Genomic DNA, 20,670 nt, shown 5'->3' with positions numbered 1-20,670 from the left:
CCATTCACCCCATGTAAGTTGTTCTGCAATGTTTGCCAAACTACTTCTGCGGCTCATACGGGTTACAAAAGGCCTCCACATCAAGCTGCCATGAGTGTCAATCTGGAGTGACATTCTCTCGGTATCTGCACCGCGGGACCGACTTTGCCGCCGTCCTGTTATCCAGCAGACGTGCTCCAAAACACCAGTGGTACCGTCAACCAACCTAATTACACTCGCAAGTACCGTAAAAATCGCTAACGAGCGGTGCCGAAGAATAGCGCAGCAGCAACATGGCCTCGCGCTCTGGATTCTGCCTCGTTTTTTTCCTGCTCTGGCGTCCGGAACCTCCGCCAAGGCGATGGCACCGTTTGAAGCCCGCTGGTAGCCAACCCCGATGTTGGTGGGTTTGCAGCAATGACACCCATCGGGAGGTTTCTCCAGTACCATGCAGAACAAGGGGCTTTCGAATGATGCAGTGCTTCGCAAAGACTTTACGCTACTAAGGAAATTTAACTGAAACTAAGAAGCATTATTGAGACAAACTTATCGCTGCGAAGTTGATCGATTCCAAAATACTGTAGGTTCGAGCTTTTGTTACTAACTTCTTTGAGAACCACTGGCCAACAAACGTAAGTGATCTCCAGACCAGTGAACCTCAGTGCCAAGCCCCTCCGTGATTCTGAAAGGTCTGAAAAAGTTCACGTCTCTCGAGCAGAAAAGCAAGCAAGTTCCGTTCACCCAAAGTGCTACACAGTCAGCCTCCGCCGGTTTCAAGCTGGTTCTAAAGCAAGCCTCCGCGTCCGGCTAGACCTTCCCCGACCGCCAAGGGAAGGGGGAGGGAAGCTGCAATTACCTTTCGCCGCCCCGTCAAAGGGTGCCAGCCACCATTACCTCGCCGTTAAAAATGTCAAACAATGGCAGGGAGGAAAAAAAATCAGTCCACTCACAATAGGAAACATGGCCGCCAGACACACACACACACACACACACACGGGGGGAGGCCTTCTTTCAGTTCTAGTCGTGGATGTTTTGTTTCCAAGAGAATTTCGCAGTGCATTTAAAAACCGAGAGCTTGACTCGACGGGTTGGCTGATGAAACCGTAGCCGTGCCTAAACCGCGAGAGCTGGATTGCCTTGGACCATTTCGCTGCAAAACAAACGCGAATGTGACACCGACATTGGTTTGAAAGTCGATAAGTACTCGAGAAGTCATACAAAACAAGAACAGCTTTCCATGAAAGTTTAACGATCTTAGTTCAGCGGACCTGAGGTAGACTTTTACATTTCTTTCGAGGAAAAAAACACGATTACTTTCTGATAGAACCTCTTTGATGGTTCATGGAATGTCAAAGGAAAAAAGAGCAGTCATTATGAAAAACCGAAACGGACTAATCTTCTGCATAATTCACATCCTAATTGTCGTAAATGTCGACCTGCTGGCAGTACCAAGTGTCCACGGTTTTTGGGAAAGGGCATTTGCTAGGCTACAAACATCAACCTAGTCCTGGGTTTGTAGTTTTCCCAATTGAATAATGAATGTTCTACTCCGGGGATCGATTGGAACGCTTACCACAATGATACAACAACACTTTAGGCGGTCCCCAAAGCTGCACCAAAAAATGGTACCTAGTTCCCGCGCGAACGCTTTAAAGTGCCTGGTAATTGCTGCATTATGTACTTCGAAATCAATCACTGTCTAGATAACCCTTTCCCGGTTACACCGCAAATGGGGAACACGTAGGGTCTGGCGCTCGTGAAAGTAGGATCGTTTCGAAACGAAGGCACCGAACACCGATCTAGCACCGTCGCGTAGGCCTTGTAAGCGGGCTTTGTCGGGCCATCGCAGCCCTCAATTTCACCACGATTTCGATCGACACCATCGCAGCATGCAGGAAGGGGTCTAACCCCGGGGAACTTTGCATGAGATCGGCACGACCGAACCGAACCTCGATACCGGGGCGGCCAAGAATCGAAGCCCCAATCCAGGGATCCCACGATTCCAGGGAGAACTGGGAGGGATGAGGATCGAAATGGGATCGAGTTCGGAATGAAGAACATTACACGACTATATCTTTTTTTTTTTCTTTTATTTGTAATTCATTTTCCTCCACTCTGTCATTTCATCAGGGCCATTTCTTCCTCCTACGAGTCGTGTCGGAGAAAAGGCAGAGGTGGAAAAAGAATGCGAACCACCCTCGGCCCAACCTTTACCGGGCCCGGTATGTTTTGTAGGGCAAAAGGGCTCTCGCCAACCTACAGCGAAAAAAAAAACGCGTCGTTGAAGCAGTTTTTCAGGCTTGCTCTTCTTGCCCCTCTCTGGAGGGCCCGCATTTTGAAAAGCACATTACCGAGCGACGCCATGTTTGCCGCGGCGAACAAGGGAGCGATCAGGTCTCCAGGGCCAGGGCCTTATTTGCGATCGTGCGAGGGTTTCCCTCCTTGGGCTTCGTTAGGTTATTCCAGTTTTTCATTTTTCTTCCCTCTCAAGCTTCCCTCCTACTCGCCGAGGGCCAGAAAGAGAGAGAAAGAGGGAGAGGAAAGGGTCCAAGGACTGGTAGAAACAAAGAAGGTTAATATAATGGTCGGTGAAGATATACAACGTCTTCTTGATCCCGCACCAGCACGAACCAGTGTCCGGGATACACACAGCGATAGGTAGGAAGGTAAAGTGACAGATGGTTTCCGAGGCAGCCACAGAAGAAGGCTTCAGATATTAGACTACGGCAGAAGCGATCGCACCAACACCGATCGGATCAAACAGAGGGATCGGGAGATAGGGATATAAACGGTTGGCTTGGCAATACACAGAGAATGGAAGGTTGGATGCGGGTGGTATGCCTCAAGGGCTTCGAAACATAAATTTGGAGGATACCACCCTTGAAGGAAATAGGACTCCGATGAGATACCTCCGAAGTTCTGACGATTTAGTAACGTTCCATATGGCTCTAAAGCTATTCTAGGATCTTACTGAAAGAACGCTTTTATTAAATTCTTGATTGATTCTGGCAAAATAACGCTCAGACGGTCTTCGATGATATCCCAAAATGGCTGACGAACGACAATAACTCGACACTCCGAAGCACCTCCGGGACTCGAGTTGACCTGGACTGAATACGTTTTTTCCCACTTTTTCGGCTCACCCGATCGCTTCACAGCTTTCTCGTTTCGGTTTTCTGGCTGATTTCCTTTTTCTTGTTTTTTTTTGGGAAAACGCCACGAAACTCTACACCGTCTGCGTCCTCGATTATGGCTGTGGTGCGCGGCTTTCATTTGACCCTAGAGAGCGCTCTGGGTCTGCGCCTCTGCAACTCCTCGATCGCCACCTCGCCGTTCCTCGACGCTTTGCTTAAACACAACGCGCACACGATCAACCGTAACCGTCTCCGCGTGTGTGTGTTAATGTTTGTGCCTAAAAACCAACCCAAATGCACCGGTAGCAAGCAACGGGGCCCGGCCATAATACATCAAATGTACATATGCACTAGGCGAAGCATAAACGTTGTTCTTTTCTTCCCAAAAACCCACTATAATCCACCATCCGTGACTCCGGTCGCGAGGGGGGTTGGTTTTCGAGGGCACGCACTCGAAAGACACAGACACACACACACACGTCGCAGGGCTAGGGCCAGCGGAAAGAGGTTTGAGCCTAAAATTAAACAAACGAGCTCGTTCAGCACCGCCTTTCCTGTCAATGTTGTGCTGTGTTGCACTCTCAAGTGCTCTACCGCTTGATGTTGGGCCGCCTCGGAGGCGATGCACTCGTTGAGGCGTTGCTGGCCGGAGTTAGATCTGTCTGCCTGCCTCTTCCAGAACTGTCCCAGCCAGTGCCAGTAGTGACTTGACCTAGACCAAATGTATTTTTAGTCCATAACGGTTACGACAGAGAACATCAATTAGAGTGAGCCTCTAGTGCAGCAGCATGATGCTAATGTTATTTTTTCCTCTTCAGCGATGTAATGAATATGGGCTATATTTTAAGAACATTATGGGCAGAGGCGGTAGAAGCGAACATGAAATAGAACATGAAAGATGTGTTTTCCAGGCCAAAAAGAAAAACACAACAAGCAATAAATTATTCCGGTAAATAAGTAGCAGCATCGAACGAAGTTGAAGTATGTAAATGAACAGCGTAACCAAATTAATCCAACCAAATTAGCTTTATACAAGCTTACCACTCTTCACAGGATTATATAAAAGGTCACGTCACGAGTCGTATGGTAGCTGATAGTATCAGTTTCGGAAGGAAACCAGCAACCTCAAAGAAAAACCCCGTCCACCATCTGTCTGACCATCGGGAACCTGCAACTGCATCTCTTCTGCTCCCGCCTGCATTCGCAGACGACGACCGTATAGTCGATTAAAACCATGGGGCAGAAACCACTGTCCTACACAAAAAGGAAAAATCCACCATCAACCAAACAAGCTGCTGCAGCTGCTGCAAAAAGGAAACGATTATTTTCCTCTACTCTTTTATTTGCTCGCTGCATCCTTGCAACTCCGCCTGGCGAGTGCACCATCATCAACATGACGGAGGTAATTTTTATGTGCATGCAGCAGAGTTTATATGCTCGGAATGCATCCATGCAACGTCAGGTCTTTTCGTCTAATCTCCGTCTCCCGGTTTTATTTCGGGATTTTTATGTTTAGTTTAGCGGTGTTGCCGTGTCGGCGTGTTTTGATTTCGGGTCGTTCAAATGATGGTATAAAAGTCGTAAATAGATGAAAACCAACGCAATGCTGGCGTTGAGTTATACTGTTTTTCCATATGTTTGCTTTCTTTTATCTTTGATTTATCTAGAGGATTTGCTTTTAGTTATTGTCTTTTACATTTATCAAAGTCGTATAGTTTATCCCTAGTTCTATTCAAAACTTCATTTCCGCAACACATTGCACAATACACGACATTTGATTCCCTTAAAGCTACCCCTCACGAGGAGCCACTTGATAAAATTGCATCCAATATTTGTTCGCAGACAAATGCAAATTGCTCGCACATAACCAAAAACGCACTTATCTGCATCCGGTGCAGACCATGCAGCAGCAATTTCTCCGATGCAATTCGTCGCACACGTCGCCCAAGCCCAATTACCCATTCCAAGGTGCATGCTTGATGGTCGTTGCCCACTGGCGTCTTATCTATCAACAAAACAGTGCATTTATTGTGCACCGTAGGACCGTATCCCGCAGGAGGAACGTGCTCGCATCTTCCCACACACGGGATGCCCGATACGATTATCGATGATCGTGCGGCATCGCAATGCAGCAGCAGCAAAAAAACCAACAAGAAAGAAACACGGTGTTACCGATAGCTTCGATAAGCACATGCATCCGAACATGCAACACCGGCACAGCATACCGTAGAGCCGTTGTCATCGGACGGGAACCCGGGTCACGTTTGCGATCCGTACGTCTCGGTTCAAGGTGGCCTCCTCCCTCCCTCCTTTGTTTCTGGTGGGATAGTTTCCCACTTCTCGGATGCATTTCCCAGACAGACCTACCGAACGGTGAGCTATCGGTTGGCAACCGATCCAAAACTTGTAATAGTCAAAACATGTCTTGGCTTACAAAACCACCCTTTTGAATAAACAATTTAACCCGTTTCGATAGAACAACGCTTGAGGAAGTTCTCATTCGATAACCGAACACGATTTTTTTACTGACCAGAAACACTTTTACTTTCCGTTTGGTCACGTGCACCGTTTATCACAAATTTATTGCATTTTGTTTATCCAATCAACGCGTGCTCTATCGTCGAATGCAAATTGTCGTGTAAAACGTGGAAGGTACTTCATAATAAAGGGAAGCCAGGTCGATGTTAACGCGATCTAGACTATTGCGCGACGTCCCGTTTCAAAAGTAGCCCAGTTTCGGCAGAACAATCGCGCTAGCAAAGCGAGACAGAGTTAGGGGGAGTATGTGGAAATGTGTATTACATGGAGGCGCAAACTCGGCCCAAAAATTTTGTTGAATTTTAGCGCAGTAGTGTATGATATTTGTTTAGCACTTATTTTATGTATCCTGAGTAAGTGTGGCGCTTGAACTAAAACAGCCAACGACGATATTTTGCCCCACCGTAGGAGGTATATTTTTTTCCGTCATCTCCTACTTGTTGAAGGGCAGTTTGTTTACGTTTCGGTACCCGAAAAAACTTTGGTAAAAATGTCAATTAAAACGGTGTTTCATAACTGAATTACATTTGTGAAGAGTAGAAATAAGAGGTAAAACCTAAAATCAGGTGTTTCGTGGAGAATGTTGCTCGTTTTGTTCGCGTTTGTGTTTCGGTTTGTTTTCGTTTCGAATTGACATTTGACAACAGCTAGCGCGACGTCGTGTTTTTCGCTGTTTCTACACCTGGCATAGTCTAGCGCGATTTGTGCGACATTTTTTTTGTATGGAGTTCATCAGCCGTCTGTCAGGCGACGTCGCGCTATAGTCTAGATCTCGTGTTATAAAGAACGTTCGTTCAAAGTCGCAAAAAAAGTCTTCAACAAATTACTGCAAAGCTATGATTTTGTGCAAAGAAATAGACTATTAATTTCTTCGTGTGCCGTTAAACAACCCTTCTAAAACATCCCAATTGCATTCAGCCCACCTCCAATTGGCTAAGAAATTGGGTTCGTTCATGGTTCCATCCTACAGTGGCGCAAAAACACCTACAGGGGCGCCGACGTGAAACTTTCATGTCAAAGTCGCTTTCGAGTCTCGCTGGGACTCTCAAGCCCAAGTTCCCAATCCCTTTCGCCGAAAGTCCAGCGACCGGCGCCCAGACGAGTCCGGTTCGCGCGCTGGATAATTTCACTTTCCTTGCACCGAAATCCGACCGATCCGAGCGCACCCAGACCATCGTCGTCGTCGTCGGGGGAGAACATCACTCCAAATGCACCCAATGCACCAGATGCACTCCACCCGGAGCTGGACGGCTACCGTTAGCGGCTTATCGAGCGGCGAATCTCTGCGTGAGAAACAGTGTGTGTGTGCGCCTTTCGTCGACCAGTTTTAGCCGATCCTTCCCCCCGCGACGGACACCGTGTGTTTGTGTGTGTGTGTACCGACAATCAGGTTAATTTATCGCACAAACGGGCCAACGGTCTCTCTGGTCCGTGCGGTGCAACGGGGATTGCGGGGGTTTGGAGCGGTTTTTGGGATGGTTGGAGCGCACCCAGTCCGACGCACAATCCGCTAGACGACTAACTGTACGCCCCTGTTCGCTCTCCTCGGGTCGATAGTGGATCGAATCTAACGTACCCACCCTATGGCGGCTGTTGGGTTGGCCGAGGGAGGGCGCAATTGAACATTCATTAGACATGGGCACCATTATTGCTACACTTACTTCTTCGGTTAGCCCGCCAGCGGAAAACCGGCTTTTTCGCCTTTTCCTCGAACTGCATTTTCTTAGAAAGCAATCTTGTCTGTACTTTTCAAAGTTAGATCTCTTTTTAAACAATCTGAGTAACGGAGAATTTAAAATTAAAATCTTGGTGAACCTTCAGATGAGAATTATTGAGAAAACGATCATTGAAACACCGCAAACAAATGTTTTAAAAACGCCCCCAAGCCCCAAGCATTGAACTCCTCTTCATTTTGTGCAGCATCCGATCGCAAAATCTCCTTTCGAATCCCGCACGAACCGGATCGTGCCGACTCCAAAAGGGAAGGGCACGGCCAAGAGATCTATTTGAAACCGGGGGGGAGGGGGTTCGTTCCCAAGTAGTCCACCCGACATAAACGATGTCCAACGATGTTAGCAAGAGCTTGCGAGCATATCGAGCCATCAGGCGGTCACGAAGTGGCTACGAAAAGGTGAAACGGTGAAGAAGTCTACCCAAACGGCAGTCGAAGTCGATGGATTCAGGTGCAATGTTTAATAGGTACATTTCTTACGAACTATAAAGCGTCTATCATGAGATCGGCACATAAACACGGACGATATTCTATTCGCTGCCAGCTGTTAATTCGCCTCAACTCACTTAGTTATCATTTAACAACCTTTTATTTTCTTAGACTGTCGTAAATGGCGAATAAAATTACTAAATCTTTTCAAAACAACAACACTTAGTGTTCCATAAATTTCCCTCGCATCGATATGCCATCATAAAATTATTTTTATGCTTCCATTAACTGCACACACATGGAAAAAGGGCACAGTCAAACAATGGAAGTTTTACTATCACCCCGGCAAAGTATCGATTGGAGAAGGGCGAAAGACAAAGCACCTCGAGGCTGGCGGAGTAGTAGCGGTGCATTAATGGCCTCGGACCAATTGCCGCATGGTGGCAAGCCCGAAAAAACCCAACCACGGTGCTTGGCCGTGATTTGGCAGCAGTCTTGAGGAACCGGTGGGGGGAGGAGGACGGTTCATAGATCTCCATCTCGACGGCATCCGCCGAGAGTCGTGATGGCGCACGAGCGAAGGTTCGCTCCGGCCCGTCGATATGGTTTTAATGCACCATAAAAAAGGTATTGGCGTGACGCTGCTCGGACATTCCCGGCTTCCTCACACTGCTGACTGAAACAATCACTATCAAACACACACACACACAAGAGTTGGAGTGAAAGAGTGTTTGCCCTTTACGGAAGATAGGCCGGAGGGAGTGATGGATGGATCGGAGTTGTGGAAGATGAATGTCAAAATATCCATCAATTCCCGTTCCCAGTCCAGGAGGAGTGGACAAAGAGGGCGAGTGGCTAACATAAATTGGTTGGTTACACTGACGTAGAAAAAGTAGTGTCCGGAATGAATATATGTTTGGAGGTTGATGATAATTCACTGATACTGTGTGTACTAACGATTTTGGGGAATAGTCCTCAAATTAAACTAACACTCCCTTTAGCAGTGATGGGCGCTTCGAGTGAGATTGAGTGAATGATTTGAATCCTAATATTGAATGAACGATTTAAATCCTAACAGTTAGTTGTTGTTACTCCCTTTGATTTGAATCCTTAACAGGGATTCGAATCCCAAAAGAGTGATTCGAATCCCAGTTTGGGAATCACTACATGTGATTCGAATCACAACTTGGTATTCGAATCTCTATGACGACTAGCGATTCTTTTATCCACTCGATCAATCTTTTGGGATTCGAATCCCTGTTAAGAATTCAAATCTCTTTGACGACTAAAAGCTCATTTTACACATTTTAAATTACAAAAGGGTGTCCTAAAGATTCGAATCATTGTGATGATTATTCACTCCGATTCAAATCTCTAAAAAAACTGTTATTCCCATCACTACCCTTTAGGAATCAAATGCTGCAATTTGTGTACAATTTACTATACTCCTATCTTTAAATTTTGGGGCGTTGGTATTTCTCAATTAGAGATCTCTCTCCTATAAACTCCCTCGCTTGTAATTCATCACTGTCACAAAACGTGTAAAGGTGTCAAGATGACAAACCTTTCCTTCCCCAAAGACCCCGAACGAAGAAAGTGGAGCTTGTCGAAAATGGTATGGCACAAAAATCGAACCTTTCCTATCCGGCTTATAACCGTGTTTCGCAGCATTCGACTCGGTTCGTTTTAATCTCGATTGAACTCCTTTCCGGAGTTGGAAGTGAACTGCCCCCAGGGGGTTGGGAGGGGACTGGAAAGAAAGTTGTCCACGACTCTCCGAGAAAGAAAGAAAAAAACGAACCTGTGTCTGTTTGCTTTCTTTCGTTGAGGGTTTTGTCTATTCCGAATGCCCGTTTTCCTTGGGGGTCACCATCCAAGTCCAAGAGAGGGTCCCCATTAAAAACCCTCGAAACGAACCCTCGCTTCATCAACGCCGTCACCTGGGAGGCTGTCGGAGTCGGAGTTGAAACAGTAACTTCAAACGATCTCTCGGGGCTCAAAGACGAACTGTGGGTAGAAGACAACACCGACACATAGCAATCAAATCGCCCACTGATGCATCCATCTCCATCTTCGCCAACAAAACGGCTCCAAAACGGGCCGAATATGCTGGGCTCACAATGGTCCATCATGACACACAATAGACTCGCGAGATGGCGGGGATGAATAGGATTGCAGGCGCGTTATGCACGGTTCACCGGTTCGATGGCTTTCATAAGCGCATGCAGAGTAGTAGTGGGTGTTGCGGGTGAAACTTCTCCTTTGTTTGCGAGGAGGCAGAAAAAAAAACAGAAAGAAATGTCGAGTCTTTTGCATCGGAATCATCGGGGGCCCCATTGTGAAACGCTGCGCTTCCGATCGGATGTAATCTGTTTCAACAATTGAACGGAAGAAAGTACGAAACCCGACAAAACTTGTTTATTGCGAGTGTGTTTGCTTTTTTATTTTGTTTTTCCATCGAAAGTCCATGGCAATCTTTTGCCCACCACCGCCGCAAGTCTCCCCATAAATAAATCCGGTAAACATCAGCCAGACTTTTGGGCAGCATACGTATAAAATAAACATCGAAACCACGTACCCACCACGTAAAAGCAAACATCAAACCGGAGCTCGAATTCGAGTGGAAGCCAATGCAACAAAGAAAACCTCACTGCGGTCCCCCTTATCGGTGTATGTCACTGATAAGATTAACCACCCAAGCGCAAGACGCGCCCCGATGCTGGAGAAATGGTGAAACAAAATGGCAAACAAACACCACACCAAACAAACGGGCCCCCGATAGTAGAAGAACCATTTCCAACCGGGAACATCCACCACCACGATAGTTGCGGTTGGTGTTCCCTTTTTTATGCTACTTTCCCTTCAACTCCCACCCACCCTTCACTCCTCGGTTTCATCAAGCATGATTTCGGTCGCGCCCGTTTCGCACACACAAAACAAAGAAAAGCAATTCGAAGAGCGACGATGTGCCATCGTTCCAGTTTATTATCGCTGCAGTTTTTCCGTCGATGTCAGCGGAAACGGGAACGGGGGGGGGGGGGCAATCGAGGCACATTTCGAGAAACTGGAGTACGATAAGGGTGGCCGGGACTGGGAGTCAAGGATTGTAAACCCTTTTATTAGAACCTTTAGAACGTTCTCCTTGGCGTGGTTGAAGTTTCCGCATGCAAAGTGATTGTAATAAAAACTATATTGAATTTTAAAACACCCACGAAGTAAAAACAAAAAGGAATAAAGATTCTGCAGAGGGAATAAGAATGCTGACATAAGCGAATAGCAATCAGGCACTAGAGAACATGCAGAAAAGGGAGATAAAGCTCGATATCAACATATTGCGGAAAGTTATGTGACTCAATTCCAGCATCCTGGTTTCGCGACTTTTTTGTCGACTATTAATATCGTCCGAAAGCTAAGCTTCTCGGGCGTGATACGATGAGGCACACCAAATATCACTATGTTTTTGCATAACACACACACACACACAACCCCAGACGATGGTCTCTTTCGGTTGTGCCAGTTTTTTTGGGGGCGATGATGCTCGCTCGCTTGCCAATTTGGTTATGCTTTGCGTTTGCGGATGGAAAGGAAATTGCTCGCTTGATTGAGGAAGTTGATTGATTTCGGGCACACCGAGAGAGAGCATCGCAGAATAGCCTCAGAGACCAACGAGACAAAATGGTATCTCCCTCTGCCTCTTCAATCTCTTACCGTCTCTGGTGATACCCGAAAATCCGGACGACGAAGTGAACCGTGGACCGCATCGAAAAAGCCATCGAAAAAGCGAACACTTTACCGCTAGGACACGGCGGCAGTTTATGCTTCCTTTGCGACCTGTATGGGGGTCTTCCTGTATGAGTCTCGTCCGTGTTCATCCTAATTGGCCGCCGAAGGGGATGGGACGTTTCCAAACCCGAAATATATGCCACAACACGCTCGCTTCGGACACGGCGGACTTACCTCCGGGATCCGGTGAGGCTTTACAGTAAACTGTCGAGCCCAAAACCGTCTGCAAAGAGAAAATGTAAATGTGTTAGAAAGGAAAGCTTTTTCAGTTTCTAATTGGACAAAATTGCTAACGGAACGTTGTTGTGGTTCTTAAAAAAGGAATCATGCTGAAAGGTGACATTTTGAAACAACAATTTAATGATGGCATCAATTTGCTGTGCGTAAAGGAAAACATCCTTTTGAAGACAAAACAATGAATAACGAGATCCAGCATAAAATGCACGACGAATAGAATTAGTCCCCCACGAATCCTAACTTATTTATCAACAAACAACGGCGTAACGATCATTAAGTGAACAAATTGAATTTCTTTTCCATGCTGGCAGATGCCCGGAGGCAGAAAAAGAAACATGTTTTTGTGTCTTGAACAACTCAAACGGTTTCTCTCAGAACAATTTAGGACTCGTGTGTGTGTGGGGGGGGCTGTATGTATGATCCGGTCCATTAATGCTGTCACGCCACGGCACAATTAACATTCATTATGACCTCGCGCACACCAGTTTCAGAGACACAACAACACACACAACGGTACAGACAATTGATTAAATTGATAGATTGTTTGTAGTTTCCAACCTTTTTTTCTTTTTCTCGCAGATCGGGCAGCTCCCATTTGGACGCTGGCCAAACATAAGACAAATGGTCGTTCAACATCATGGTGACAAAAAAAAACTGCTCCAGGCCAGGGTCGTTGTCAGAAACGACACAGTTTAATTGTGCCCCAGACACAACATCATTTGCGGTGGAGTCATTTTAAGCACGTCCAAGGATCATCTAACTTGTCTTCAAATCAACAAAATCAAAGATACAACAAAACGTTGAAATAAGTAAAAATGAAACGAAACAAATAATAACATTGGGAGAGTATAAATGGTTGGCTAGCAAAAACAAAAAAGAACGAACTCAGGGAAAGATATTCAATAAACGTTATTTTTGGGGAAACCAAATTCGGCCGTTCGGTTAACTGGTTTGGAGTTTCCTTCTTCCCACTGTGATGTCACTGTGCCTTTCGTGCGTTCGAATGGGATTTACCTTAACACCGAAATAAATACCCAAAAAAAAACCACACGCTGAAATATCCTCCTTTCACGCGGATGCGAACGCCGGCTCTTTCCGGTCCACTCCATATAAGGCATAATTGGAGAGAAACTGCGGTCAATCCCTGCACACGCCAAAAGTCGCAGTCGCAATATCAGGCTAAATAGGCGAGACGCGCGTGTGCCTTTGATTGCCAACGGTTTGGAAGTTGGGGTAAACCAAGAGAGATCCTAGACCTGCGCGGTCCTAAGAGGTCCGAGGACGCAACCGACGACGAGGCTTGCAGCCCCGAGCAGACCACAAAAGCGCTCAAGGGCTGCAGCTGAAGTGGCCGCATCGTGGTTGAGAAACAGAGACAAGGATGAAAGTTGGCAAACCACCGAGGTTCCACCACCACCACCACCTCTCTTAACCGGTTCGTTGGTCGATGTCCGCCGGGGCAGGCCCGGTGTGGAGATAAAAATAAAAACGTTTGCGAATTAATTTGCACCGGAATGCAAATTAGCTACCGTTTCATAAATAAAGCCCCGAACTAGCTCCGTACCGAGGGACACACACATACAAGGGCGGCGCACAGGGAAAGCTTTCCGAATGTTACATATATTTCCTTTGGCAAAGGTGTGCCAAAACCTCCTGGTGTCTGCAAGAAGAGGAGGTGGCCCAGCGAACCGAGACACCGCCGAAGTCATCTTGTGCTACGAACTCTGACTGACGGACTCCGCGCGGAGTTACACCACACCAAAGTGTGGAGGGGATGTCGGTTTTTTGTTTGTCGAAGGAATTGGTGACCGGGTTGAGGTAGGCGGGGAAGAAAGTGGCACTTTCTTGCATCTTGCCTCTGATCCCGAAGACGACGACGACGAAGAGACGAACTCCTTCTTCATACGCCCCATCGTCTTCCGCCATCGTGAACCTTTGTCGCTGACGTGAGCTGTTTCCGCGACTCACGGAGAATCGAAGGCACCTCCAAGAGAGGCCATCATGATGAGTTTGTTTGCCGCACCGATGCGAGGAAATGCGCCGGGGCTACGTGTTTGTTTAACGTATTTACCTTAATGACCATTACGAGCTTCCTGTCCCGTTGTTCCCCACCAAGCAACGCGGAGTTGGCTTCCACTCCAGGGAAGATCTGTCGTGGTCGTGGTTCACTTTCAGAACCCCACTTCCCAAAACAGTCTCCAGCGAACAAGGGAGCGAAGAAAAGCCGTGACTCTTACCTTTATTTCTTCTTCTCCTCCCCGAGTGTGGCTATTGATTCACTTCCTTCTTGGCTTTCTGAGCCATTTCAGGTTCTTTCCTCAGCTTTCCTTGTGCCACTCGAAACCAGAAGATCTGCCAAGTGGCTGCAGATGGTTGGATGCAGAAGTTGCCAGCTCAGTCCAAAACCGCCGTTCGTTTCATTTGCCTAAAGGGAAGTGAACACTTGAAGCGATCGATAGGACGACGTACTTTCTCTGTCGCAATACTTCCCAAATGGGATCTTTTAATCCCAATTGTGTCATCAAAAAAGTTGCGGATTCTTCAAAAATCCGCTGTTGAAGATCCAATGACTCATCGGACTTCGAAAAAGAGTTTAAAAGATCATTAAAAACCTCCCGCAAAATCTCCATCCAATTAGCAAATGAATCTACGACGTAATACCTGATCGATCCTGCGTCATTCGCGAGCACAAATTTCCAATCGACCGGCTCGTCATCATTCGAAGGCTCCACCAAAATAAGCCTTTCCCCACCCGGCGGGAGGGGGAGGTGTAGCGAAACATTATACCACGCTGAAACACCTTGAAACACCATCACCAACGAACTCCGCGCAGGCGAGAGAGGCTTCGGATTTTCGAAGCTCTTATACCATTGCAGGCTAAATGCTAACCGCTGATGACTCACGCTCGACACGGAGGCAACCTGAAGCCTTACCTTACCTTGTAGCTGATGGGACGGGGCATTTTTACGGGCCATTCGCTTTTCCCGTCCACCCAACCACCGGCACGTCATACTTATTTCTGAAGAACTGAAAATCCGTGCCGTGAATGAGTGTTTTAAGGATACTTTACTACGCGGGAGGGTTGATGGAGTTGGGTTGCGGCCCAAAGTGCCCAAGACGTTTTGTTCGGTGGTATTGTCTTGTAGTAGTCTCTTCTGATGAATCATCACGCCATTTCACGCCCGGTGGGTGGCTAACGGTTGACTGCCCACACGATGCCGCACCCTGGGGGGAAAGGGAGACGCTACTCCTACCTTCAAACATTGAAACAAACGTACAATCCGACGAGGGCGCAGTAGATAGAGGCGCCTTCATCGTTCTTTTTAATGCCATCATTCCGAACGGATCGCCAAGAACGTGCCGCGTACTAAACTACACTCCATCAGACTGTTTAGTGCTTTTGCATGCATGCCCGATGTTATGTTGCTGTGCTGAAGGATTTCTTTTACACACTTTTTTTCCCTGTGTACTTTGCGCTCTTATGCCACACCATTTTCACACCTCCAGCGGCGTGCGGTGGAAAGGTAAACGTATCGTAAATCTTGTACCGTGCTCTTTCGAAAGCTGTTTTTTCTTGTCTACCATCTAAACATACACACCAGCAAACAGAGAGTCGGTTTAGGCCCTTCCACAAGTAGATGCCGAAAACTGAAATCACAAAACAAAACCCCAACCGTTTGGAATGTCAGAACACACTCAAGCCAAAGAGCGATCGAGCACCTTTTACCATAGCATGTTTCTAATCCGTTTCGAACTGCTTCAAAACATACGAGAACATAAGTTCGACGTTGTGGTGGTTTCTTTTATTTCTCCATCGAAAACTTCCTTCATCCTCTTTCCATTCAACCACAAGCCGCAAAACACAAAGCAACGTAAAGCTGAGAGGAAGTGCTGTTGTTCAGTTCTAAATTATGGTTGAGAAATTCTCATCAAGAAAATGAATTGGGATAAATAAACTCGTTGGCCTAACTTCGGTTATGCTTTCTAATGTTATCTTCATGCAAAGGTATTTTACGTGTTTTCTATAATGTTTTACTATGGTGTACCTAAGAAGTAAGTATTATATCGTTCAGATCGAAATAAACAAGAAGGTAAGCGAATTATTTGTGTGTACTACATAGAATTCCATTTTGCAAAGACAACTCTGGGTAAAATAATTTCTATATGTTTCTAAATCTTCAATACAAGTTCAAAAAGTGTTTCTCTTGGATCTGAATAGGATACTTTTGTTAGTGATTTTACAAAAAGATCTACCTTCAGTATTGCGAACTAGACGCAAATATCTTTCCCTTGAAAATTTGGTTGGTTGGTTCCTCTTCTTCATTGGTTGTTGGACATCTCCACGGGTTTTGGTTATGATCGAATGCGCCGTTTGGAACGTGTGAACAATCTAACCCCTTAATTGTGGTGCGTCTGTCAGAGTTCTGTCAGTGTGTGAATCGTCTGACGCTTCGAAAGGGAGAAGAGGTATTCGAATTTAATCACAAACAACGTTCGTCCAAAATTAAATATAACATCGCCCAATGGCTGCTAAACAGTTGCAAAAGTGTCGTGCATCCGTCGTAGAACTACTGACGCAGCTGCATCATTACATCCCCTGGTAAACATCCTGTAAATTATAGTCACACACACAGACACACAGGGAGAGGACGAACACCCACTCTAGTGAGGGGAAAACAAAATATGCAAGATCCTTGATGCTCGGATCGATCGATTATGAGGGTGTTCGCACATCGAACGTTAGGACCCGGGCTAACTTTACTTCCTTCATATCAAAGAGGGCTTTGATGAGAATCGGGGAAAACCATCACAACCCCTCGCGGTGAGGCAAATGCGCAGCAGAAGAATGGTCAGCCGTCCCTTGGTTCTAAAATGCAATACAGTAGTTTTGGAAACCTAGCCATCGAAGAGCGCTATGATAGCAGACACGGCCTGTGTTGCACCCTCGTCGTACATGCATGCACAACCCTCTTGTCAGGGACGGAGTCCTTTTCAACGGTTTTCCGAAGGGCTAGCCCAGAGCCAGCAGGACCGGTGTGTCATTGAGGGGTTGCTTAAATTAGAAACCCTTACCTTTTTCCCTCCCGATGCTATACAGTAAAGTAATCATCCGTTCTAAGCCTCGCTCGTAGCTTATCATCGAGCAGCTGGACGGCTGTAACGTATTCGAGCGGCTGAAATATCATTTTACCATATTAGATGTTGTCCACCCTACGCTCTAACACGGCTTCGAATAAAAATACAACAACGCTCATTGCTGCTAGTTATGATGCTGTCGTGAATGGACATATTCGCCACAAAGAATAATAAATTTAAATTCCCTTTTCGAACCCGTTTTTATGATTATTTGAACACAGCCAGAGTCAGAGTAATAAACCGTTCGAAATAAAAGTAATACAGAATTTTCCCAGGCATAATAAACCAGACGAAGAAAAAGGACAATGAAAACGAGAAATTCAACTCTAACGAAACAGGTACTACAGGTATAGATTTAAAGCGACTGATCGAGGGATTTAAATTTGGCAATGACTCAAAGTACATTAAACGAGAAAATGATGATAGAAACTAACCTTAAAGAAGTTAATAAGTCCAAAAGTAAAAATAAAAACAGCGGTTCACATGTATTAACCAATCTTATTCGTTGCCGCTGCATCAGTAAAAACTCATTCCCCTTTGCTGATGATGCAACATTAACGCCACAAATGAACCCCTCCCGATAATCAGCCGATCGAGCATCGAGTATCGGCAGCATCTCCGTTAAAGTCATTCAACTGCAGGCATCGACTTTACTCAACGGTTGGTTAAAGTGCGTCTCAAGAGAGATAAAAACCAATGCATGCATGCAATGAAGAAAGAAAGAAAGATTACCAATCCAATCCAAGCAGGCACACGCAGCAGCAGCACCAGAAGCTGGGACAAGGCGAACGACATCGTGGGGGTACGTGAAGGGCCTATTGTTCCAAATATGGCCACACAACGGCGCAAACCCATCGACGCCGCATATGTCGTCGAGTTGCGAGTCGCGACAACGCCATCGTCGTGTGCATAAAATAACCTTTCTGTGTACGTACACAGAGACGGCCGTATGGCATCCATGCTTGCTTTGATAAATCATCGCTGAAGGAATGGTGTCAACTTTTGTTGCGCGCTAAATAATGGAAGCTAATTTGTCGAGCCCCCCACGTGGGAGGTGAAATGGGATGGGTGGGAGAGGAAGAGGAGGGAGGAGGATATGTGGTAACCTAATATGGCAATGAATGTGCAGAAAACGTGAGAAACTTATTTATTATGATCAATTATGGGTTTGCATTTTAAATTAACTTTAGTAAACAACCTACTTCAATTGTATTGAGCATAAAATCAATGTCGAAAAACGTAAAAAAAGTAAAACCAAATAAATATTTGTAATACTAATAAAGAAATAACAAAATATTGTTAATTCATTCGCTTCTACGCCGCATGATTAAATTTATCTCAACTTCTTTTTTTCTCCAGATGTGCTTACTCCATTCACATCCTGCATCTTTTTCCTTTGTAATGAAGGGATTCTAGTTGATGGGAAGGATTTTCTACTCTATTCCCAGCACACACGACGAAAAGCACGCTCCCTCGGGAAATTGAGTCAAACGAAACCGCTTTCCAGCGCGTTTTTCTTTCGCGCATATGGACCCGGGTAAACAGTGATCGGTCCGTTTCGATCGTGCCATGTTGCAGTTTTCACACGCCTCTTCTTTCCCAACTCACCCACATCGACTTTCTTGTTCGGTATTTCTCTTCGTTTAACAGTTTGATTGGAAATGGAATGATCTTTGGACTTGATTTCACGGAAAAGAGAAGAAGAAATCAATCCTAGTGGAAGAAAGAGATCACTTTCTATCTCAAAAAGTAAGTGGTGGTATGTTGGGGTTTTTATTTAATCGATTTGATTCGTATCACCAACTTGAATATATTTGTGTGGTTTTATCATGGACAAACAGACATTCGTTTCGATGTCAGAATGAATCGAACATGCCAGAAATTTGTTGTTAGAACATGTCTGTATGGCACACCCCTATATGAGACCGATAGGCAGGCCGATTATACGTCGATATATTCTCATCACCCTGGACCTAAATTGTCGATCGAAATGGATGTCCATCGGTACTAACTGCGTCAAAAAACTTCATTTCCGTTCCAATAAAACATCGGGAAGGGACTCCGACGGCGAACCAGGACGAAGCAACCGACGAGAGGAGGGTGAGAACCGGCACAAAATGGAACCGACCGGCTAGGAAAAGGGCTTCTGGGAAGCGCCCAAATGCAGTGAAAAACGAGTCGAACAGGAAACGGGCGAACCGAATCGTTCGTTCCGACAGAAAGAGAGGGCTGGGAAAATTATACGGCGTTCCCTATCTGCTGCGTGCGTGCGTGCGCGGGAACCGTTACCATCGTAGAATGTATTTATCAACCATTTTCCCAGCGGACCCTCTGGGTGGTGGTGTGGCCGTGGAAGTTCTGCTTTCCCTCACCAGCAAGGAAAAGTGTTTCCCGCAGTGGCCTTCTTCGATGGTTTCGAACGTTTTTTCGGCATTTGTCAGCGGGATGGAAAACGTTTAACTTTTCTGCGGGTTTTTCAATGGGTTTGAGGTAGACTTTTTCAAGTTTAGGAACATTGAAACCATTCGTCTGGACGTGTTAAAATACGTTGGAACAATTTGTATTTGACAACAAGATGGTTCCTCCTGAAGCAGAATACCAACTTTACTATAAAATCAAGCGTTTATTCTCCATCGAATACAATTAAAAGCACGAACTAAAACGTTTCCACAGCGAGCAAACATGACGACGCGCGAAAAGGTCCAACAACGAAGCACTTTTCGCCCTTCCCGTCGATTAGACAGCCACGGATCCTGGAACCAAAACATCTGCCCCTTTCGGCAGCCATCACCGATAGCACCACCTTTTCCGTTCGGTTGCTTTTTTATGGTTTAATTGTCAAAATTTTTCGAAAGTTCCCTACTGCGTTGCCATGGTCGCGAGCTCCATATGAATGCGGGTTCGCTTTGAGTGTGTGTATGTGTCCGATCCCTCTAGTTTTGACCGTTTTTTTCCAAAGGTCACGTTGCGAGAAGTAATGGCATTTCGCTTCCCCAAACCGGAAGAAACGAAATGAAAAAAAGAACTGGGTAGAACCGATCGACCCGTATCAGCAGTAGTTCAAACAGAAAAGGAACTAAAAAGTTTATTCCAACGGGTCACCCAAGTGGAAGGAAAATTGACTTTTCTCCGACCAGGACAAATAGGCGAGCGAAACGGCCGCGACCTCTGTCGACGGTGGTGGTATTTACAATTTTTTCGTTTTTCATTTATGCGTTTATGTAAATTATTGGAAACCCCATTTTCAGGTAGGTGCGCGAATGAATTATCGAAGGATTTCCGTTTCCTCGAGTGGCAAAGGGGTTGCTGCCCCCTGGTCGGGCCCAGCCGTTCAGTGGGTCAGTTGTAAACCGTTGAATAATTCCTACACCCGATCAGCAGCGGCCCAAGCAAGCTGTTGAACAGAAAGAACTTGCAGCACAGGTATAAATTATCAAAAAACCTTTTATTTTGCATTCACCTAAACGAAATGTCCTTTTGCGTGCATAGGCAGGGAAGAGAACTACCAGGAAGATATTTCGTACAAGAATAAACGAGGTAGACCTCCACAATTATGTTGAAAACGTGTCATTTATACAGAAGAGTTGAGATCAAGATTAAGTCTTACTTCCTACACGCTTATTACTCATAAACAAGGACCTCCAGAAGAACCTCGTCTAACCTCTCGCTTAGATGCAGTCCTCGAGATATCGCCACACATTC

The 20,670-nt window shown here is 45.9% G+C and overlaps 1 protein-coding gene across 2 annotated transcripts in view; it reads right to left on the bottom strand.

Annotated features, from left to right (window-relative positions):
- Positions 1–20,670, bottom strand: part of LOC131263915 (inositol-pentakisphosphate 2-kinase) — an 80,564-nt gene that overhangs the window by 37,619 nt on the left and 22,275 nt on the right. For both annotated transcript variants that reach the window (XM_058266196.1, XM_058266197.1), the window contains exon 2: positions 11,770–11,818. The gene's annotated coding sequence lies outside the window, so the exon portion shown is untranslated. The remainder of the gene's footprint in view (positions 1–11,769; positions 11,819–20,670) is intronic.

Source organism: Anopheles coustani, chromosome 2, assembly GCF_943734705.1.
Source record: "Anopheles coustani chromosome 2, idAnoCousDA_361_x.2, whole genome shotgun sequence".
Lineage (NCBI taxonomy): Eukaryota > Metazoa > Arthropoda > Insecta > Diptera > Culicidae > Anopheles > Anopheles coustani.
The sequence above is the reverse complement of the archived record's forward strand: the minus strand, read 5'-3'. Positions and strand labels throughout refer to the sequence as shown.